The 24,318-nt window shown below is 43.6% G+C and overlaps 1 protein-coding gene across 1 annotated transcript in view; it reads left to right on the forward strand.

Annotated features, from left to right (window-relative positions):
- Window positions 1–1,036: 1,036 nt before the first annotated feature.
- grik5 (glutamate receptor, ionotropic, kainate 5) overlaps window positions 1,037–24,318 on the forward strand; it is a 72,460-nt gene continuing 49,178 nt past the window's right edge. Inside the window, exon 1 of the mRNA XM_030073141.1 lies at window positions 1,037–1,359. The gene's annotated coding sequence lies outside the window, so the exon portion shown is untranslated. The remainder of the gene's footprint in view (window positions 1,360–24,318) is intronic.

Consider the following 24,318-nt stretch of genomic DNA (forward strand, 5'->3'; position numbering starts at 1 on the left):
ACAAAAAAAAAAAAGAAAAAAAAAAAAGGGAAAGAAGATAGGGGGAAACAGGTGGAGAGAGAAAGGGAGAAAAGAAAACGAGAGAATTAACTAGGATTGTTCAAAATCCTCTTGGAGACTTAGAGTCTCTTTTTAATTCATCTGTGTTGTGTTGGAGGCTAGTTAGCGCGATGGGCAGGGGAGGGGGCAGGATTTACACCAGGGGGGGCACTTGAGCACCAGAGCAGGGTTAAGTCCCCCCTGCACCCGCCTGGACTGTGGCTTAGTGCTCGGCAGAAACACTTGATTGAGAGATGGTCTGGTAAATAGACAAGCACGCTGAATGACAGACAAGCTGTAAGGCTGGTCAGACAGACAGAAAGGCATATAGACAGACAGAAAGACAGGTGAGCAGCCATTCGGAGTGTCAGGCAGAAAGCCAGGGAGACATTCATTGCCGGCAGAATAGACAGTGTGCGACTCAGCCATCATTGTCATTCTAGGCAGAGAGTGAAGAAGAGAGAGAGAGAGGGAGAGGGAGAGATAGAGAGAGAGAGGGAGAAGGCAAGAAAGCAGAGGCAGGCAGAGGGGAGACGAGAGGAGCATCCCTCTGTTAGTAGCTCCTGGAGACTGGGAATCTCACTTCAATTAAAGGCATCTGACTGCATCCCCCTCAGTCAGTGCTGTGGCAAACCCAAGCACTAAAAAACAGGCAGGAGGGAGGGGGGGCTATTACTAGAAAAGAAATACAGGTTAGACAGAAGAAGAGAGGGAAGCACGGAGAGAGGCAGGGGGAGAGAGCAGGTGTCGGAAACCCTCCCCTTCATCTGCTTGTCATTTACTCCTTTATGTTCTCTAGTCGTCTGCCGAGACGATTGGTTTTTTGATGCTGGCGTTCCTCGGCATATAGGCCATCCACAGTCCCACGGAGAGGAAGAAAGGGGGGGCCGGGGGAGAAAAAGACAGCATAGGAGGGAAAGGTGCAGGCCCATTTTTGACTGACTAATTTTTCACCCTTTGCTTTTCTTACTCAACAGGGCCTCCAGTTTTGTTTTTTTTTAGTAAGAAATTGAAAAAACACACTCCATCCCTCTTTCTGTCTGTACCCAGCACTGAACCTTTTTCCCTTTTATCAAATGATTTTGCTCACTTTCTTCCACAAGGATTATCTTCCCCAAGTTAGTGTAAACAGAGGAATCTTCTAGATTCCATCTAATACCTCCTCACAGCCAATGACACAGTCTGAACCCCTCTAACTCCCCGCGGCCTCCCCCTTGGCTGAAGTGCTAAACCCCCCTGGTCTCGGATCTCCATGCCTGTGTTGACTCACCACTACAGAGATATATGGCACAGCGCTTCTGACACCGTCTGATTCATTCTGTAAGTAGGACTCTCTTTCCTTTCCCCTCTGTGTGCTTATGTGTGTGTACTTGCTCACATGTACAATGCATGTCATTAGCGTGCATTCAGCCCATGTATGCCTTCACGCCAGTCTTTCTGCAGTGTTGGTTTTATGGTGTCTTCAAAGCAGAGCGGATCTGCTTTTCTTTGCTGCCTCAGCTCCAGGCAATTTGAGCCTGTGTGTGTGTGTGTGTGTATATGTGTGTGTGTGTGTGTGCGTGTATGCCGAAGATAGAGATTGTGATCTTACAGCCAAGCTTACAACAGCATCAGAGTGGTGTCAGAAAAAGGCGAAGGAGGTGTCTTTCTGTGTGTGTGTGTGTGTGTGTGTGTATGTGTGTGGGTGTGGATGTATAAGGGAGTATGTGTGTGTCTGTGCCCGCCTACATATTAGTCCTGAGGTTAATTTGAACTAATTAGTGGTGAGTGTTTTTGCTTCTTGGAGCAGTTTTTCGGTTCTGTGTCAGTGTACTGGCGCTCATTAGGGTGCAAGAGAAAGGGGCTATGTATGTATGTTGCATGGAGTGGGGGGGAGTTTGGAGGGGTTGGCAAAAACTGAAAAGGGCAAAGCAGCTAATGAGAATAATTCTGATTCCTTGACTAGTTCTTTGTTGCCTCCATTTTATGACTAATGCCCTGAGTGTTACACCCTGTGTCCCTCCCCTGCATATCATTCCACTCCCCTTTTATCTCTCTATGTGTTGCCTCGGATGAAGCCATATACTGAGACCAAGCCTCTGCAATGTCCTGCATATTACAAAGCCCATCCATCTCAGCGGACACATCCACATCTTTATACACTCCCACAGTCACCAGGCCCTGCACCGGGAGACGCTCAATCAAGATAGTCCCTTCAAACAGACCAATGAACTGTGAATAACGCCATTACACAAACTCCCTGCTCGGAGCGTTACAGAGACAGAAGGATGGGATGGGGGGAGGAAGAGAGAGGAAGAGGGGAAGCACATTCTGAAGACAGAGGCATAAAAAGTGGAGGGAGATGAGACGGGAGAAACAGAGACTGAGAATGAAAGAGACACACATAGTGGAGGGGATGGGGGTGAGAAACAGAGAGGGAGAACGAGGGTCTAGTGGGGCTGTGGAGCAGGAAAAGACCTCTGCTCCGTGGGAGCACTCTGATGGGCTTAGCAAGGCCCGGCTTTGTTCACACTGTTGGTCAGACGCGCAGAATTAAGATTACTAAATAATACGATTATGGCAGCTGCACACTGATAACACACTGCTGCCGATCCCCTTTGTCACTTTCAGAAAACCCATAGAAGAGAGGACGAGTGGCATGTGATGCCATCAAAGGCGAGACTATACTGACTACATTACACTGTCATAAAGGCCGGCGCTCCACAACATGGCTGCTTTGCCTGCCCATTGAATAAAAGTGGAAAATGAAAAGTCTCGGCATGACTTGTCATTACTGGAGTTACTTATATGACAACAGACCATTTAAAGTAAGTCACTGGGAGAAATATAATGTTAGCTTGTGTCTTTTTGACCTGATTAGACAGGTTTTGCCTGGTGCTGTTGAAGCATGTGAGGTCATTACGGACTTGTGTTATATTTTGTTCAGTTATCAGGATATTTGTCAGCTTCAAAAAGTCCAGTAAATCGGGAAACCTCTCAGCCACACTCATATATCATACGGTCATTGCATGTGTTAATGTACACCAAAGCTCTCATGGTATGATCTCGGCGCCTGTCCGCCCCTTATCTCGATGTTTTACACTGCATCCTGCGTGTGGGCTATTTGTTTCATGTTTCCACTCTTGACAGCTTTGACACTGATTTCTGCCAAGTTGACCTTGCAGTTTAAAGTGTAATAAAAACTGAATTCCCAGGCTATGTTGCACATCGATACGTGTTCCTCTGGTAGCTGATAAATGGTCTCCCACCTCTGGGAGAGAGAGAGAAAAAAAAAACAAGTAGACAGCAGAAACCACTGCCCAGTCCTGCACAGTGGAAGTAAAGTACAGCCATCTGAAGCACACAGCTCCCAGCGCAGCAAGCTAATATTAGGGTTGGGGCTGGGCTCAAGCCCCCTCCTATGATGGGAAGTATCTTCACTCTCCTCTCAGCAGGAATAACCATTTGCCTGCAGAGCTAAAGATTAGCTTGGAGTGGGAAACAGAAAGTACCTATTTGGCATGTGATGGTATAAGAGCAGCTCAAAAAAAAAAAAAAAAAAAAAAAAAAAAAAAAACAGGCCCCAGGGGGAGGGCACCAACCTAAATCAATGGATTATGACAGACTGCACAAACATGTGGTGCAAAATGCAGCCTAAACCTGTCTACTTCCATTGAGAGTTAGCAACTATTCCCTTTAGTTTTGTTGTTTGTCGTCTGGTGGAAGTTTCATCTTAATTTCATGGAGTGTATTTGTTTTAGTGGCAGCAAATGCCTGATTGGGTGGCATCACATGAACTTTGACCTCTGACCCTCACCAGCTGAGCTCCATGGTCAGAAATAACTGCATGACTCAGACTGTGGACCCAGAGTCAAAGAGCAGCGGGCTACACAGCAATTGCAACCCAAGTAGAAACATTTAGTCAGCTTGACTCAAGAGACCAGACATGAAGGAGTAAAAGGACAACTGGGGATGATGTGTGCAATTATTAATTAAGTGTTAGTGTCAATGGGTCCCCAAAGAACAATGGTATATATGCCCCAATCATTCTGGTCCACTTGGTCTAAACTGGTGCACAAATGCACATGGTTCATGAGTCAATCTCACACACTGAGTTTGCCAGTATCAGAGCTCCCCACTGCTCTGTTTGTGCCAGTTAGGTCTCTTCAGATCAGTGATCACATCATCCCTGGGGTTGGGGTTTCTTCTTTGCTGGTTTCATTTTTTTTATCTGCTGCTTTCAGTTTTTACTGCCCCTTGGCGGTGTGGCTCCTTGACGATTCCCTGATGATTTAGTGGTACAAGCAAAAACACGCTTTCAGATTTTTGTCTTCATTAATCGTTTTATAGTTCTTTTCTGGGAAGAGCTGCTCTTTCATGAAAGGTGGACAGCAACCGTCATTTCTGTAGTGCTTGGAAAAAAATAGTGCAACTGCTATCAACGGAGAGTCCATCATTTTGCTATCAACTGGGATTGTGAGGTGGTTTTTGCTTTTCTTCCTCATGGATGTCTTTGTCGTGGCAGTTCATGCATAAAGCCGTAAGTGTCCCAGACAGCCCCTGCTGTAAAGAGAACTGGGTTAATTTGGGATATGAGATCTCCTCTGACACCGAGCAGCACCGCAGTTTCCTCTGCCTTCAGTCCTCCCGCCGCCTGACCACCAGTGCGAGGCACAGCAGCCTGCACTAAACCTATGCTCCTCATTGCCTAATGGAGCAGAAAAAATGGCCGTGTTTGCTTAGTCGTTTGTCCACTCCTGCTTGCTTCAGGCTAGTTGGCCTTGAGGGAAAGATTGGGAGTGGGGAGGGATCGTGGGGTGATGAGGACTGAGGAGACAACAGTGGTGATGGACATTAGGACACACATGCCCCGGCTGCACAGTGCTGCCGTCTGGGCCGTGCAGCTGGCCATAAAGTGAATGTCGCTAATGGCCTCTCAGTTAATGGAGTCATTAAGACTGGATTGCAAGAAGATAAAAGAAATGTGTGCATAATGTGTGTGAAGGGGATAGAAAAAAAGTGAGTGTTTGTGTGTGCGTACTGTTACTGTAACTGCTTTGTGTATCCCTGTTCCTTTAGTGCCTAAGTAGCTACACCCAGGACAACACTAAAGGCTAGTGACACCCCTGCATTATCATTAGTAGAAAAGGTCAGTCGTTTTATCAGTTTAATTGTTATACGGTCTGAGGCTCAGGTGATCAGCTCTGGGCTGCACTAATCAGCCGGCTGCTGGAGGCTCTGAAAGTCACAGCTATAATATCTCAGCTCTAGATTGCCACTTACTTGCAGGAGTGTGTAGTGACAAAGGCTGATAAGCTTGATTTGGGGTCATGTCAGGACCTGCCTTGTGAAAGGCATTCTGGGTATTGTTGCGTGTTGCTGGTAGCTGCATGACTGCTCATTAGGTCCATGTCAATTTCTTGAGTCTAACCAGAAGGCTTGGTTATGTCACCATCCTCATCGTGTTTTTTGCTTCAGCTATAGTTATAGTACTTTATTTAATCCAGTGCATTATACTCTGTATTGTACAATAAAGGAAATTTAGCTTTCAGACAGAGTTGACAATGGCAACACATGATAGGAGACAATAAAAACAATAACACACATTTCAAATTCCAACAAAATATTCTATACAAATATCAGCTGATTATGCCAGGCAGCGAGTCAGCAGCTTTACCAACTAAATCTGGGGTATATGCTCAGTTGTTCTTGTGGAGTTTGGAAAGTAGGCTTTTTCAGACTGTTAACTTTTTGCAACTCAAAATGGAGGTGTATTTTACCACACTTACTGTGTATATCACATGCTCAGAGGTCTTAAACTGCCAAAATTCATGACTGAAATCATGCCAGTCCATGTGTCAAAAGACATGGACTGGTAAGACAATACATTTCAGAGAGAATGTACAATGAATCACAATATAAATTTAGTAGTCTGGAGTCTGGAGAACCCAAGTGGGAAAAAATGTTTTATCTCTGCCACGTTATCGTAGCACCTTGATCAACATCAGCGGGGGCCTAAAGTGGCACCTGCAGAGCCCAGGGACCCTGAGGGAGTTTCTAGGGGATCAACCTGCAAAATGAGGAATACATTAGAGTAATTTCACTATAATCTTATTTGAAGATAGAATGGTTAGGGAATGATATTGCAATGACTGTTATGATCAGAGGTCTCTGTGTTCCTACAGTCATCAGCCCCTTACAGTATAAATAGTTTCACACCACATCAAGTTTGTACCAAATCTTATCCAGCCGTAAGTGATTTGGGTCCTTCAGATAAAACACTCTCAGTCAAAATGGGGTTCCATGTCCCAGGGGTGCCGGCTGCATTCTGTCTCATAATAAGCACAAGAATGGCCAGATTTGCTATTATAATTTGAAATAGTGTAATATAATTTCACTATTTTAATTACACACTATCATAATTTGAATACCACCTATATGCATAAACACACCTTTCGGAGATCAGCCAACAGAAAACCAACATATTAACTAATACAACAGAAACATGACAAACATGAGAAGATAACACCTTTCAAAAAAAGAAAAGAAAATGACTGACATTTGTTTACTGGTGCTGCAGCCATGACCTTAGATGTATAATAGGGGAGACTTTACATGAAAATGCACGGGTACCCCTGATTTGAATATTCCCACTCTAAGGGCAGTGTTCTAGCTTATAGGTTTAACAAACCTGCAAGAAATCTTGTAATGTATTTCTCCTCTAATACAACTCGATAACCACATTGTGTAAAAAATGATCAAAAATCACTGAGGTAATGGTACTGTCAGCCTTGGTCTAGTGAGTCTGTTTTACATTTTAATGTTTCATTGCTGGTGGTGCTGAGCGGCGGCATGCCAGACAGTGTAATAATTGTACTCATCATGGGATCTGCAGGTACCATCTCTCTCTGTAGCTGCTCATAAACAGAAGTGGGGCTCAGCTGAGCTCTTCTCCACACGGCTCCATGTCAGACCTGAGTCTGACGGTGCTTGCAAATAAGTCTTAGTGTTTGTCTTAATGTGACCCCTGTCTAGGCTTTGATATAAATACAGGTGAAATTCAGTAACAAAGCCAGCAGTCAGTGTGGGTCAAAGTGCCTGAACTGGCTGGTTTATTACAGTCATGGATTTTAACATAATTTTAAATAAAAAAGAAGTTAAAAGTTGAAGCTAACCTAAAAGATAAAACTTTAAATTAACACTGTACGCAGTCTACTAAAATACAAGAAGTAAAACAATGTAAAACTAAAAGAGTGCATTCTGTAGAGTGCAGACCTCCGCCAGGTGTGTTGTCTTACCTTGGTGTGCAAATCTGGACAGGAACAATTCCATGGAAAATATGAATTTCTAAGTGAAAACACCAACATTATCTGCCCACATTTGTGTGTGTATGTGTGTGTATCCGTTTGCAAATATTAGGCTGATTGGGCCAGTAGTAGATTAGCTGCGGACAGAAACAAGCAGACCCACGCATGATCTCCTCCAGGATTATTGCTTACAAATAAGAAGTTTCATTCCAAAATGGGACAACCACAATTTGAGGAAAAAAAGGAGAGAGAAAACAACACATTCTCACTGAAATTGTTACTGGTATAAATATACAACCCATTATTAAATATTAATAAACTCCCCTCTAAGACATTTTATTACAGTAAATAGTAACATAATACTGTTTCATTGGATCAAATCATTGTCTTTTATGAACTAGTGATCATGATGAGCTCTACAGATTTTCTACAAGACAAGCAGATACATCCTCCTCTGTCAAAAAAAAAAAAAAAAAAAAATCATAAATGGGATATTTCAATCACACAGAACATTTCCACTTTTTTGGCATACTTTCCAATTAGTTACTGAGTTTAAGTAAATGTCTGATATAGTTACAGGTATTCAAGCCTTTACTCATTATGCAAGACGTGCAGCAGATGTTTTTTGTTACTAAAATGTAGCCTGAAGCCAGCTTTCATCGCCACTTCCATGTTCTTGGAGCCCGTCGACTGCGGCCTGTTCTTTACACATCTGTGATATTTTGGGTGTGCAAGTCAAGAGGCTGTAATCAAAACTACCAATCAGAAGTGCTATTGCAAGTATTAACATGAGAGTCACTCCCCGCTCAGCTGGTTTGATCCAAATGCCTGCGCGGCAGCTAATTATGGGTTCCTGCCTGATTTCGAACCATTAGAATATGTAACTGAGACAATGCAATATAAAAATTAAAATGGGAGCAAATCTGTCATTTTAAAATACAACAGATGTGATAAATTAGCTAATTTGCGGTTTTACTGGCCTTAGGTTTGCATTAATGTGTGATGGGTCTGGCAGCTACTGAAACATTCCCCCACTGAGTCAAAACTCAACTGCGTAGGCAAACCCCCCACCCCCCCTTACCTCCCTGGTGCAATCACAGACACAAAAAAAAATCTATTGTAGAATATTATCAGTATCACTGTGAAAAGGGAATAATGCTGATTCATGAAATGTTGGCTGTTAATGAGCATGCATCAATGTGTGTGTACTGAAAGGTGAGAGGCAAAGGACACTTTAAATGCTAAACGGTAGCGATCCAAGAGGCTCAGTTAATGTGAAAGTTTTTTTTCTTTTGTCTTCCTCAGAACTGGTTCAGTGATACTTGGTGTAATCCGCTGTTGTTTGGCCAGTGCTCACTCCTAGTCCGTCTGAGCTATCCAGTGGCTCGGTAATCAAAATCAAATGCTTGTGTAATTTATCTGGGGCTTATCTCTGAATCTCTGAGCAGCAGAAATGTTTTAGCCACATGAAGGGCTAAACCTGTATGTGCGCATGTTTTTTCACCGTCCACTCAGCTCTGTTTGGGAGTGACATGTAGATTGATAATGTGTGTAGCTCTGTACATATGAGTACATGTATGCTAATTATGCTGCATGTAAATTTTATGCAAACCATGCATGTATATGCAACAGAAGTGTGTCATGTAGGTCATTTCTTCCCGCCTGAAGATGATTGCTTTATTAGGCTGCCTGTATGTGCATGCGGGCTTATAGTTCCTTCAAATTCCCATCATGTCGTTTTGGTGATGAATTCTGTTGTCATGTTGTATAGCGATGGAATTTTTACATACATACATTGACATACACATGACATTCATTCTCTACAGCCTTTCCCTAATGTTAGCCAACCTATGCCCTAACCATAACCCTGACCTTAACCAATAAGCCAAAATGACCACCCAAAATGTAAAAAAAAAACCTGTAACTGTAATAGGAATCATCCTCCACCAGTCCACCTGTGAATAAGAGCTTACTAACAACCTGTTAAGTGATCCTTTAAGCAGTGCAACATTAAAGAAAGTTAGTAGGAGAATTCTAGGTACACCATATTGTGTGTTATTAAAAGCAGCATTATTTAAGATGTTAGGCAATGGGTATTAGTGAGCAAATTGAGGATTAGGGGTAGATTTTAGGTATTATGAACCACGTGCTATACTGATGGGATGAATGTTAGAAATTAAGGGGTTAGAGGTTTTTTATGGCATAACTAAGAATAGTCTGAGTAGCAGAAATAACATATTTAGTTTTTTAAAGATGTTTGATTGTCAATTAGAAGGCAGGTATTGCATTTAATTTAGGTATCACAACAGAGAGCCGGAATAGATCAGGTAGCTGTTTGCAATTATTTGTCGCTTTGTTTTCCCAGTGGAGATTCATTGTTTGTCTGACAATGTCAGACCTTTGTCTGGGCCAACAAATGAGGACAAAACAAAACACAGACACACAGCCATCATTTGCACAGCCTGAAGACTCACTTTCCACACTTCCCGAAATCACCCCTTTCCAATTTCAGGTCCTTCAGTCTCAATGGGACATATAATCAGGTGCTAGCAGTTAGCCAGTGGCACTTGCTGATGGTATCCTGTCTATGATAATAACAACAACGTCTCATTATGATGCTAACCTGCCTTATTGCTCAGTGGATTTGCATACAGCAGGTAATCATTTGGACTGCAGGCTATCTGTGACTGATGGTGTGTGTCAGCACTGTACATGCTGCCTTTGTTTTCATTCGGCGTCAGTCCTGTCGGGCCATGTTGCCACGGAGATCAATGTGCCATTTGTATGACTGTAACGTGTGTGCATGTATGGGTGTGTAATTCATCTAAATGCCTACCTGTGGGCCATCATCTTCGCCCCCTCCATGTATCCATCTCGCTCAGGGTTGCCATGAAGTGGAATAACTGTAGGGCTCCTTTCAAGGCAGACCACAGCAGTCGAATACCAACCTAATTTACTCTTGTGATCCACACTCGCTGTGATATGAAAGCTCTGTTGCCCCATGATCCATTTAAAAAAAAAAAAAAAAAGAACACACACACACAAATACAGAGCCATGCTAAAGTGAACTGTGTGTATAACAGTATCCACCTAGGCTTTTGTGAGGGGATGTTAGAGGCAGAGGATGGGAGGCAGTGGGGTTGAGAGCAGAGGAGATAGGAAGTGATAGCTCAGCAGAAAGGTGTAAAGTCCTCCGCTGGCTTGCTAATCTTCCAGGCTTAGAGCGGCTGGTTTCTCAGTACCCTCATGAAGGAACGGGAGAAGCTCTGTGGGTCTCACCTATCGGGCCAACTGGGCCTCAGCCACGGGGGAAAACCCAAACAAATCGATTAGCCGTCAGGAGGGGGGGAGACAGAGAGGGAGTGGGGGGCTGACGCTCTCTCTGGCCTCCCCTCTGCGTCTGCCCTGCCTCCACCCCATGACCACCTCCTTCAGCCCAGGCCACCGCTTTCTCACTGGAATGTAAGCAAAGGACAGAGCAGGCTGAGGATGAAGGGAGAGGAGCTGAGGAGGAATAAGGAGAAAGAATTATGAGGAAGTTGTGGCGAGCGAGAACAATTGACAAAAAGAAAGACAGAAAGCAAACAAACAGGCGAGTCCGGCACAGCCGTGTTTAGTTTTGCTCTGATCATAAGCCAAAATCTGTGAGTGTGTGTGTGCGTGTGTGCACACATGGACTTGTTTTTGTGTGTATCTGTGCAATAGTGTGTGTGTATGTGTGTGTATGGCGGCTGTGAGTTGCTGTGAGAGCTTTACGGTAAATAAAGCTCGAGTCCTGGCAGGGAGACAGGTGCAGGAGGCTGGGCCAAAGGAGAGCTGCTGTAACTCACAGAGAGAGGGAGAGAGAGGAAAAGAGGGAGATGGAGAGAGGTAGAGAGCAGCTCTCTTGAAGGCGCCAACCGGACAGTCCTTTGAAGTTGCCCATATTGGCATATCATAAATAAACATGGACAATGTTTGCTTTCGAGTAAAGCAAAGCAAAGGGTGTGAGGCTCATGGGAGACCAAGAGGCCATGTTGATATAGGAACTCTGGCCACAGTCATTAACTGCACCGAAAAGCCCTGCATGTTCATCTTGTTTTTTCTTTTTAATGATCCAGTCCTCATCTTCTAATCATTTATGCACTGATAAGAGAGACCAGAGGAAGTGGAGTAAAAAATAAACCAGAAGAGTGCACGCAGTAGAGTGCAGATCTCTGCCAGGCATATCTCCCCTTTTCCTGACAATAGACTGCACTTTGTGCTGAGCAAACCTTCGGAGAGACTCAGCAGGCAATTGTATTGTCAAACGCTTTTCAAATTACAGATTAAATTACTGAATGATTCAAATTTAATACAGTATAGAAAATTTACCGTAAAACTCCCGAAGTCTCTCGAGTTTTGCTTCTTCTTGTTCTGTCTGTATCTGTTTCACTTTATTACACACATTATGCCGGTGGCCTGGAACCTCCGGCTGGTGAGCCACTTCATGTGGCTTTCGACAGAAACCATGTTTCAAAAAGAATATAAATTAAAATAACAAACTTCAAAATTACAACTAAAGTCTGTGTTTCTCTCTCTCACACACATACACACTGCTCAGTGACAGCTGTTTTACATATCATGTAAAACAGCTGCTTTACATGATGAATACTGTAATGAAACCTGGTTTACTTATATACTGGGCCAATATCTGACCTTTTTTAACATCAGATATCAACATATCTATTTCTTCCCTCTCTGATATGACAGAGGTTTTTCTGTAGCTGTCTTTTTTTCTTTTTTCTTTGAAATTTGGAATGTTCCCTTGTTCATTCTGTTCATTTAAACATTAATAAGAGATTTCCTTAAGTGATAGCTTCCTTGTTTCCTTTTGCATAGTGTTTTCATTTTAGCACTTAAATCGTTCTGAATATTGCAACAAAATGTTGCTTAACTGGAGCTTTATTCAAAAAATATCACAATCAGTATCAGTCTTAAGAAACCCATACTGATTGAATAATTCAGATTCAGATAATCCATACATCAGGGACACGCCTGCTTATTGTTCTGTATTTAAGAATTATACGTATAGGGTGTCAAATTGTCAACCTTAATAACACTCTTGTCAGCAAATACGCAGAGAAAATTAACATCAGTAATAATCTTTAAAGAGTTTCACTTTCATGTCATTTTGCAGGGGCAAGTTTCACATTTTTCAATTGCCGGAAAGATGATAATGTCTATAACCATTGATAAGGATAGCGCAAATTGCACAGCGCTCCTAGCACTTCAACAAATCAGAACACATCCACGGGCACTCGGAAAATTAACCCAGTCTTCCCCCAAGGCTGAGAATATTAACCAGCACCTTGAGCCCAGCCCTGTGCGTCAGTGGTGTGATCAGAAACCCTGCCCGGTGGACTGCTAATACACTTGCTGCAGTTTGATCGCCTCCAGTGTGACTGGCTGCTGGTTATGAATAACCCTCTGCACAAGCGACCCTCCCCCACATCACTCAGTGACAAATGCATAGTTTTCGAATCCATTCCATCATTGGCATTCTTAGGCTGACACTATGCACTTTAATGTTTTCTCTAGCTGGCTAAATAAATGTCAGAGCATGGAGTTCATCTGAAAGCATTAGAGGAATCAGTAACAGCCCTTAAGTCTTTCTGAGGCGGATCGGGGTGGAGATTAAGCAACATTGGTTAAAGGGAGACGGGAGGGGAAATGTGTTTTGGTCTTATAGGCCTCTGACAGCTCCTCCATAATAGCAAGTTAATCCGTTTTACGCAGCGTGTGTCTGCCCGTCTTGCTTTCGTACACACACCCCGGCAACATTCGCACGCATACACAGATTTGCCACACATGCGTGAGGGCACATACAGACCCGCTCAGACGTGTGTATATAAATGCTATTCGTCTTTTTGCCACTCTCGGCTGAGTTGCTGAATGGACGGGTGTTTGCACTCCTGAACCGTTCTTGGGCTGGGTAATTCTTTGACGTGACTCATCGGTGTGACGTGACGTCTGTCAAAACGGCTCATGCCACCGTGGGCGTGTTTCTCTCCCTCACGACGACCAAGGCCATGAGTTATTATTTGAAGCCCTGGCCTGCTAGCAGCTAATCGGTAGCAAGGTGTTAATGCAGAGTGTGTGGTTGTACCCGGCACGGCAGTACAAGCTACTTAGTCACCAAATTGACTCATTATGAGTGCTTGTGACAGGTGTCCCTTCATGTTTGCCTTGCGCCATGGAAACGCTGCCAAATGCCTGCCATCACTAACGTCAAACACTGTGACGCACAAATATTCTGTAGGAAGAGGTGCCTTATCTATCGCCGTGTGCTCGCTCAACCCATTAAAAATTAATTGATATGTGACATTTGATATCCATTGTTGAATCACTTTAATGACATTGATGTGACAGACTCAATTTAGCCAGTTAGGCTACATCAGAGGAAGAAGTCATTTTGTCTCTCTCATCATTATCTTCCTCATCACACACTCTGATTACACAGAGCAATTAAAAAGGATTAACCTCGCATCCAATTCACCCTTTCTGCCACTGACGTTATGTGTCTTTTATTGAACATCGCGGCTGCCTGTGAGCTAACTCTTTGTTTTTCTTCTTTACTCCTCTCTCTCTCTCTCTCTCTCTCTCTCTCTCTCTCTCTCTCTCTCTCTCTCTCTCTCTCTCTCTCTCTCTCTCTCAGGTACTGTGGAAAGTAATAATTGTGTTTCCTCGCTCTGTGATAATGTAGTGCTCTCTGTTCCTTTTGGGTCCGCATTGAAATCTCGATCCTGTCCCTGTGCACTGGCTATCTCCCTCTGCATCTGAAGAACTGATTGTATCTCCCTCCCCCTGTGAATTTCCTCTCCTCCAGCCGAATTCACCATTCTCCCCCATTTCTGCCTTTCTCAAGTTTCGATATTTCCTCTCCGGCTCCCCTGTCTTCCCCCCTTATCTCCCCTTCACTACTACATTTCCTCCATCTTGCTCTCTCTGTCTTACTCGCACCTCCCTTCTCCTTTCGCCAAGCTCGGCCGCAAATCTCTGAATTTCACCTTCTATACCTTTCCTCCTCAATCACTCGCTCATGTCTTGCTAATTTGGTCACATGTCCTATGCAACATCCCGAAGACTATTTGCATGTCGCCGGTCAGAAAGCATCAGAGTGTAACCTGCTAAATTGGAATGTTATGGTGTGGCAACACACACACACGCATGAAAAACTCTCGAGTTAATGGACAATTTACCTCACCGCATTGTTATAGCCTTTACATTGATTAAGCCCCTCGCCCTGCTCTCTCTATCTCTCTCACTCTCTTATTCCCTTATTCCTTCATTCATTTCCGTCCCTCTTGCACTGGCTGTGTTCTTTGTTGTCGCGTTCACCTGTCTTTCCTCCAGCTTCGGCCTTGTATTTTCTCCTCTGCTCTCTTCCCCTCCTGGCTCGAGCTGTCCAGCCTGGTTCCTCCAGCCTGCTGGAGTAAATGGTAAAATAATGGTAACAGCCAACCATAAATCAACACAATTGGAAAATATCACCATTACGGTCTCCCTTTCCTTCCCTCCCTCATCTGTTCCTTCCTGTGCCCTTCACCTTTGTTCTGGGAGGCAGAGAGGGAGGGAAAGACGACTATTAGCAAGTGTTGTGGGGGAAACGGGCTCTCAGAGAAGGTGGAAAATAATGAAATATAAACGCAGGTGGATGTAGCACTTGTATAGTAGTGTGTGCATGTGTGTGTGTGTGTGTGCTTTGTGTGCAGGTGTGTCAAAGAAATCCAGTGTTGAAGTTGGTACTCATATGTGGATGCTGTGTGCTCTTTCCTGACCCGAGGCTTAGAGGAGAGGGCTCATGCAGAAGGAAGAATATCCTTACATCAGCACATGCCCAATCCATGTGCGCGTGTGTGTGTGTGTGTGCACGAGTATGTGTGTGTGTGTGTGTGTGTGTGTGCATGGGTTCACACATGTCTTAGAGAACAGGCTTAAGGGAGAGAGGAGGAAAATGCATCACAGTGAGACAGATAGTGCAAAACGGAAAGGAGGAGAAAATGATAGTGAGGGATAGAGAAGGAGTGTGTGTGGGTGTGTGTGTGTGTGTGTGTGTGTGTGACAGCAAGAGAGAGATGATAGGAGTAAGAAATTTGCAACAAGAGCTGATGAGTGAAGGGAGGCGTATAACAAGATATGACACAGAGACATACATATTGCAGACACACACATAGTGACCTATCCTCATTTGCGGAAGACAGACACATAAATACACACACCCCCACAGTCATAGCAGCTGATTGCAGGCAGCGATGCGTTTTGTGGGCTTTATTGGCCCAATAACGGCAGTCGTCAGGCAGGGGCCTGTCTGGGTTTGGTTGCTGTGGCGATACTTACCGAGGCGCATGGCGAGCGGATCTGGGGAGTGACTGAGTGAAGAACACGGTGTTCAGAAAAGCAACAAACAACAGAGAGTACACAAATCACCGCCACTGCACCACAACATGGAGCCGCACACACACACACACACAAGGGCACGCACGCATGTACGTATATGCCTACAACTCCCACACACTTGAGTGAACTACACATGCCATGACACATCCTGACACACACACACACACACACACACACATTCATACAGATCAACAGTGCAGAGGCGATCTCACGGAGATGCTGACGGCTGTCATGTTAATATGCTGGGAGGCTGGGGGGTAGGAGGTTATGGGTGTAGCAGAATGAGGTAGAAGGGTGGCACAAAGCAGGAGAGGGAAGGGTGTGTGTGTGTGTGTGTGTGTGTGTGTATGCAGAGAATATGAATATTTCATTATTAAATTACACATCTAAAAACGTGACATCTAATCTGACAAAATGATTTAGAGAGCAGATATATTATAGGACATGTTTATAGGTTTTTGATGAAACACAATCACACTTTCATGATATTTCCTTGATATATTCTTGATACATCATTTATTGATGAAGCTGATAAAGTAAAAGTCATGATGAAACGACATTTCAAGAGCGTTAAATTTGATGTATTTCCTATTGAAGCAGGTCGATATAATGTGAAGAGGCATGTTTCAAAAGTGTAAACCAATGCGTCATCTGTTAGAGAGAGAAAGGCACTTTAATTTTTATTTGATGCGAGGGACAGGGTTGTTCAAAAATGTGAAGTTTTCATTGTGATTTTAAGGTGCATTTTTATTTTTTCTTGCAAAAATTGACAAATAGAGGTCTGGATTAATACAGGGAGCGGAGGGAGCGACAGAATATGGGAGTTCGGGATGGAAAGAGGGACGGGAGAGACTCGGTGAAGACTCAGAGGGCGAGAGAGGATGTTGATGATGGGATGAAAATGCAAGTGGGGGGAGGAGGAGTACCAGAGCAGAGGGGAAAGGATGGGGGGATTGAGGGAAAAGGGGGGGGAGTGTGATTCCTCCTCTGCGTGAATCGAGTGTGGTCTTCACTGGCCCCTGTGGCACTGTCTTCACAATCTCCATCCCTTAATCAAGGAGACGAACAAAGATCCGCATGTTATTAAAAATCAGGCCCGTCAAAGGGAGCGAGGGAGCAGGGGAGAGAGAGAGAGAGAGAGAGTGAGAGAGAGTGAGAGAGAGAGAGAGAGAGAAATAAATAAATAATAGCATAGTAGAGTATAAATATAGTGATATCCTCCAGCCATGTTCTATCTATCGCTCTCTTTCCTCGGCCATGAAGGAATTCTTGTCTTTCTCTTGCCTCGCTCTTTTAAATAAAAATGAAATACTGTTGATTTTCATTGTCTCCCTTCACTCTTTCCTCTCTCCTGCTCGGTTTCTCCTCTCAGCCTGCCAGCCCGTCTCTATCTCTATTTTAGTCTGTCTGCCCATCTGCTTTTCTCCCTCGCTCTTCTGTCTTATTAGCTTTGTTCTCATTCTGTGCCTGTCACCTGTTCTTTCTTTCTCTCTCACAATCTCTCACTTCCTCCCCTATTGTCCCCGTCTTTCGTGTGATGTCAAGCTAATCATCCTATCCCTGTTCCTCTGTCTTTGCCGCTCGCTCTCTCTGTGGTGTGAGAGTGATTATGGCGGATGGTGCATTAGGTGGTATGTGCTCTCTCTCTCTCTCTGTGCGTGTGTGTGTGTGTGTGTGTGTGCTGTGGTTTATGTGAGTGATGATGATTGCACGTTGAAAGACAGGTGAGAGGTGAGGCGCAGGGCGCGGCAACAGGCGGAGGCGGCAGTGTGTCATCTGCTCTCGCTGGTATTTTTTTTACCTGATGTGTTTCCCAGCTGTAACGTGTGGGGGAAAAAACGCATTATCTACACCCGTGGATAATTAGGCTTTATTACATATTACATGCTTACATTATGAAATGGCTTTGAAAATGAGGATGATATGTCCACTTGTAGTGAAAAAAAAAAAAAAAAAAAACAACAGCACAGATTTCATAATATTTACAACAGCCCAGTGTATAATACCCTGCATTTATTCATAATCTAGCCTGGCTCGGTCATTGTCTGATTTCATTTCTTCTGTGCACTTCATGTATCCAAGTCTGGGAATGGTTTGAGTTCAAACTGTTGGCAAAGGGAGCGGCAGCAATCAGCGTTCACAAAAATACATACGATTGGATCAACCGTTTATTAATAGCTCACTCATCCGATCAGACAAATGAACCATATGATGTCGTAAGAAAGCCCCAAAGCGAAATAAACAGCGGCCATTGTGATGGTGAAAGTGAGCAAGTATATTGGTGTGCATATTGCTTACTAAAAAAAAAAAAAAAAAAAAAAAAAAAATACACGTTGATGTCTTGTTGTTTTTGTATTCCAGTTCAGTTCACTGTAGCTTCTTGCCGTTTTGCTCATCTAATCCACGCCTGTAATTCCTCAAAAAAGCTTCTTTGAGGTTTCCAGTGATGCTTCAGCTGGAGCGTGGCCTCATGGTTTCGCAAGTCAAACCAAAATGAACCGGTGAGATCCGCTGGCTGCGTGAGGTTAGTAAAATGCAACTTCACAAAACGTGTATATCCAGATAGTTTTTGACAATTCTACTACTGGAGCGACATGCAGGGCCTGTCTGCTGTTCAGAGCAGAGCTGAACAGTATGAACTAAGCCTGCTGTGCTTTTTAGATGTCAGCTGAAATTTAGAATAGATAAAACAACATATTTTTAGGGCCATGCTCATAAAAAAGACTATCAGTTCATTATCAACACATGCAAAAATGAATATGAATTAGCTACGAATGAATGAACAGCATTTTATTATTGTGTTATGTGTACAGGATGTATGCGCAGCCTGCATGGACTTACACGACACCATGAATTTAAACAACCAAGCGAGGGCCAGGGAACAGCGTACCTTATCAAACAGCAGACACAACTAAAGCATCTTTCATCTTCAGATTCATAACAGATCAAAGTAATTATGAATAACAAAAAATATCTTGCCTTCTTTACCAAGGGCACCTTTTTGGCCAGGAAGGGGTCTCCTTTCTTTGTCATCCATCTCAAAATTTCTTCCCTATTTTCTCTGTGTTTTTTTTTTTTTTTAGTTTTGTTCTTGCCTGCTCAGAGGGTTGAAGTCAGGGAGTGTCGTTCTGTTTGAAACTGCAGAGCGTGATTTCAGGCTCTAAACTGGGCTCTGAGCACCTTTACTACGTGTCAACCGCTTGTCCTGTTTTTTTGAAAGAAAAAAAAAAAACAAAAAACAAAAAAACTTGTAGCCTACCATTGTTCAGAATCTGAAAATGAAAACGCTCAGAATGTAGTTGAGAGGTTTTTGATGTGGCGACACAGAGCGGGTGCTGATTTTGGATGAATAACCAGGCTCTCTTTGACCTTCCCTTTCTTTGTCTGTGAGATCAAAGTGTTTCTGGATCAGGACTCTCACAGTGAAAGCTCAGATCCATATACTAAACTTTGTCTTTCTCTCTCTCTTTATTACACTCCCACTTTCATTCTGTTGCTCTCTGTTTCTTTCTCTTTTTCTCACACATACGCACACACACACACAGACGGTTACCTGCCTGACATGAACCATTTATTCCAATATATAAATGATCTACCAAATGCTACCCAATTTCTCAGGTTTCAAACAGCATTTGTGATTTACGTTACAAGACAAATGGAGCATTTGTAGGACAAGAAATAAGCAGATTGCAGAAAAATGAGTCAGATTTCTAGCATTGCAGCCAAATTTCTGCTGTTGATAGGACCAGGTGCAGAACATGATTGGTTTTCTAATAGATAAGCTGGCTTGAGGATAGGACCACCTGGGCGTGTGTGTGTGTGCGTGTGTGTGTGTGTGTGTGAGTGCACGTACACTTGTTTCATGGCATATTTGTTGGCAGTAAGTGTGTGTGTGTATATATATGTATATATATATATATATATATATATATATATATATATATATATGTACATGTACATGACTCTGTGTGTGTGTGTGTGTGTGTGTGAAAGTGTGTGAGCATTTTCTAAGACAATAGGTTTTGTAAAGACTTACATTGTGAAGACTTATTTTGACAGATGTTGTTATTGCAATATGATTCAAAATTTGAGTGGGAATGACAATTTTTGCATCATAATTTTCTTTCTTTTTTTTTTTTTTTAAGCAATACATGCTCTTACCTGGCGAGCTCCTGGGGTGCCCCATAATTTAAATTTTTAAGGAAAGAAGGAACAACGTATTAAACATTAAACATCAAATATTAACATCTGGAGAATATGATTTGTAGGTCACGCCATCTCTGTAGCACCACAAGATTTCACAGAAAATGGGACTGTAATGGGATTTTATCACACATTTTTACCCTTATTAAAAAATTGCTGACCCTGTGATTTGGATATCACACTTGGCCATATTGTGATTTTGATAATTTGACTACTGTTCAGCCCTAACAGGTGTAAATTAAGGTATTTTTGACTCACATTACAATTTGTTTGGCTTCTGAACACTTGGACTATGAGGATTTTTTTCATTTCTGGCTGAACTATTCCTTTACAAAAAGACTTACTTTAACACATAGGCAGTCACATCCAAGATCACACACACACACACATGCACACACACCCCTTCTCCCATCTCTATATTCATTGCCCGTCTCCACCTGATGAGTGTGTTTGCGTAGTGGTGCTGAGATTCCCGTGGTTTGCTGATGTTCCATCATAGCGTTCCCTTTCAGCGAGCTGGCACCTCGCCACGGGTCTGGTCACGCTAATAAAGACCCTTTGAACTGAACCGAATTGACTGGAGACAGCGAAAGGGGGAGAAGAAGAAAAAAGAGAAATAGAATTAGGAGCAGAGAAAGAGAGAGACAAAGAAACAAAGAGATAATGAAAGGTTTTGTCCTCTAGGTAAAGACCCGCCAAGGTACGAGTCTATGAATTTTTCCATTTTTTCCTGTCACTGATGCCAAAGTTAATAATTAAAGGCCAGGCAGGCTGGATGGGAACCCAAGATAAGGGCAGATGACATCCTTAGATAATACTTGTTTCAACCTTCATTTTGATTTTTAAGGGTGCATTCGAGAGGCATTTGACATTTTGACACCTGGCATTTAAAGAAGGGTGGGCGGCAGACTTCACTTTGGCATTTTATTAGTTTTTCTTTTTGGCCAGTACAATGAAAATAAAACATGAAGAGAGAAATGTGACAAGGGCCTTATTTGAACCCATTTCTGGCTCTCATGTCAGCACTGGAGCCCTGCCAGACTCCATGCTATCCCCTCCTCTCCAGTCACTCTGCACCTTTCGCTGTCACTCCAATAACAACAGAGGTCTGCAGATTTCACAGCACTGATGCAGATAATTTTTAATATTATGCGCTTTAGCTCTATTCAAATTTCCTCACCTCAACCTCACCTCAACACCGCTTCTGACATATGTGTATATATATATATATATATATGGAAATGCACCCTCCTAAACCTTTCCTCCCATCCACTCTTGCTATTCTGCACCCCTCCCTCCCATCCCCTTTTTCTTTTTCACTCCATCTCATCTCTTTTCTCCTGTTGGGTTCTGAGGGGGTCCGTTGTGCCCAGGAGCTGGTGGATTCCCGTAGGCCTTCAGATTTGCCTTCAGCAAACCTGAAGGCCTACAAGCAAACAGATTCATGCATCGTTCCTTCCACGTATCATCTCACGCTCAATCAATAAACCGTTAAATGCCTTTTGTTGATGGTGTGGTCCTTGGGAGTGAAATAATAATTAAGATGGCCATGATGTTTAGTGAGGTAGCAGCTGTTAACTGCAAACAGCGGTCAAATTGATTCTGGGAGCTCTTTTTTTTTCTTTTCTTTTCTTTTCTTTTTTTTTTTTTTTTTTTTTGCTGTTGATAGGTCTGTTTGTAACCCAGACCCAGATTAGCAAAACGGCTATCATCAGAAACGGTTAGAATGTCAATCAAACAGTCAATTATGGCACAACAAGAGGGGAGCGGGACGAAACCTACAGGCTGTGTGCATTGAGTTACTGTGTCACTGATGAAGCAATGTGACATCTTGTGTGCGGGCCTGAGGCGGCTTCAGGCCTGCAGAGGCTGTCTAGTCCAACTAATGAGGATGGAGAGAGAGGTCAGAGATGATAGCCCATCTAAATAAGGACCTTGATATGACTTTAACGCTGTGTCACAGTGTGTCAGTGAGTGTGTGTGTGTGTGTGTGTGTGTGTGTGCATGCGTGTGTGTGCATGTGTGTGTGTGCTCGGAGGTGATGTCCTCCCACCTTCCTGCTGTTATGTTATGACTAGCATCCTTGCTCCGAGCCCACTGTCAACAGGAGGTGTCATTCGCACTGCTCAGCCATCAGCGCACTGCTGGCTGCGTTCAGACAGACACACCTTCACTCACACACACATAACCTTTCATGCACACACATGAACACACACACACACACACACACACACACACAGCTGCATCCATTGTACTGTCAATTTGGCCTTCAGAGCATGCACATAAATACAGTACAAACACACACACACACACAGACAGACACACACACATGTCTCACACGTGCACACCCATGCTTCCTGCTCTGTCAGTTCTCCCACTGGCCATTGGTGAGTGTACATGCTATGAGCACTTGTAGCAAAACACTGTCAGAAAGTGTGAGTGTGTGTCAGCTCACCTGACAGGAACAGAGGACCGTCTCCCTCCCTCACCATCCCATTTCCCCCTCTCACCAACCTCCTCCAACCCAAGGCACAATCTCCAACATGACAGTTTAATTCAGCTGAAGTTGATGTATCCTCACTTAACACTGCCATGTTTATCTTTTCTTTCTTCCTATCCTCTTCCTCCCATCACACACCACCACCCTTGGTTTTTCATCAGTCAAAACCTCAGGTTTTCATTACAGAATTACAAAATCGTTGCCATGCTTTCCCTCGCCTATCCAGTGTACATTGGACACTTAATTGTAGGACTTGAAATAGCTTTTTTTGTTTGCAGGAAGTCTGTAATTTTCCCTGCTCAGCGGGGCTCTGAATGAGAGCATGCCTGTCTAACGTGGCATGCAGAAAACTATTTCGGCGTGCTATCTATGCTTTAATACGGGGCTTAGCAGCCACAGTGGGGTTGTTAAGCAGCATTGTAGCTGAATGTTAACCAATGCTGTAATGCCAACAGGTCTCTTTGTGAGTGTAGCTGTCAGGAAGTACAGGAACTAAGCCCCGTAGTGGGGCCTGTTTCAATCCCACACCAGATGAGCAGTTGATGAAGAAGACTGTGCCCTGCAGTAGAAAGCAAGTGACACTTGAACACATCAACAATTCCCTGTGTTGTTGTTGAAGACATTCCTGAGGTGGAGGAGAAACATTTGAAAGCATGGGAGTGTTGCATGCTCCCGTGTACATTTCTATGATGAAAACTGTGCATTTGTTTATGTCCCTGCCACGCATATATTGCATAAAGTATGTCTTTGTTGTGTCAGTGATTGTGCTGACCTGTAAAATATGGGCTCGTGTTTCAGTTTCCCCATGACATGCACAGTATATTCACTCCTCTCAGTCTGAGTGATAAAGACACCTCTCTCTGTATACGCATGCTGCCTCTACTGGCTGATTCCTTCCATGGATACACTGAGCACACCGAGGAATGTGCATTTAGTTTGTCAGCCTCCGTGTGTGCTTTAGCCTGCGGGGTCCTATGATGGGATCATCTAAGACTTATTCACTTCAGTGATGGAGTTAGAGAGCGACACCTCACACTAGGTGTCTATATTGACCAGTGTTAGTGGACTTGACTTTGTCACATTTAGACCTGTCTCACACCACAGCCACATTCTTTGAAAGCAGTGACTACCGCCTGACTGGGTTTACTGTATGAATAATTTTTGTTTCCATTGCTGCAGGACTGTGATGATTTCTGCATGACACACAGGCCAGAATGAAAAAGACCCTTTTGAAACAGACCTTCTCATGCAAGACCCGCTGGTCAATCATAGCAACACACATAGCAACAAGACCTGCGTAGGACAACTGAAATAGATTAGATGAATCAGTAGTGCTGCTTTATTGTTGGCATGCTTCCCCCTGGCCAACACAATGCCTTTGTGATCAATGTTTGTCAATTTGTCCCCACATTCCGGGGAGGGTAGCATTGCCAAGGAAAAACATTGAGGACAAAACAATCTAATTAGGCAGTTGGATTCATTCAAAGGAAAAATAATGTGATTTTTGTAACATAGATACAGGGTTATTATATGTGAGAGTGCTGCATAGAGAGGATGCAAATAACAACAGGAGGCAAGCCACTTGCTGCGAAGCCCTCAAATGACTCATGTTTTGCAGGTTCCTGATTGCTGGCCATGCGTACAGATGTTGCAGTTGACCTGGCCGCATGGTGTGTGTGCAGTATGTGTCTCCACTCTATTACACCGCAGCCTGCAGTGAAACCTGGGGGCAGCCTTCATAGATTGATGAGAGTTCACACAGCTCACTGGAGCCCCGGGTGGGCTGACACATACACATATAAGCAAGCAGGCAGGGAGGCAGGAAAGCAGGCAGGCACACACCCATTTGCACACACACAAGCTCAAAGCTGC

Source organism: Myripristis murdjan, chromosome 16 (assembly GCF_902150065.1).
Source record: "Myripristis murdjan chromosome 16, fMyrMur1.1, whole genome shotgun sequence".
Taxonomy (NCBI): Eukaryota; Metazoa; Chordata; class Actinopteri; order Holocentriformes; family Holocentridae; genus Myripristis; species Myripristis murdjan.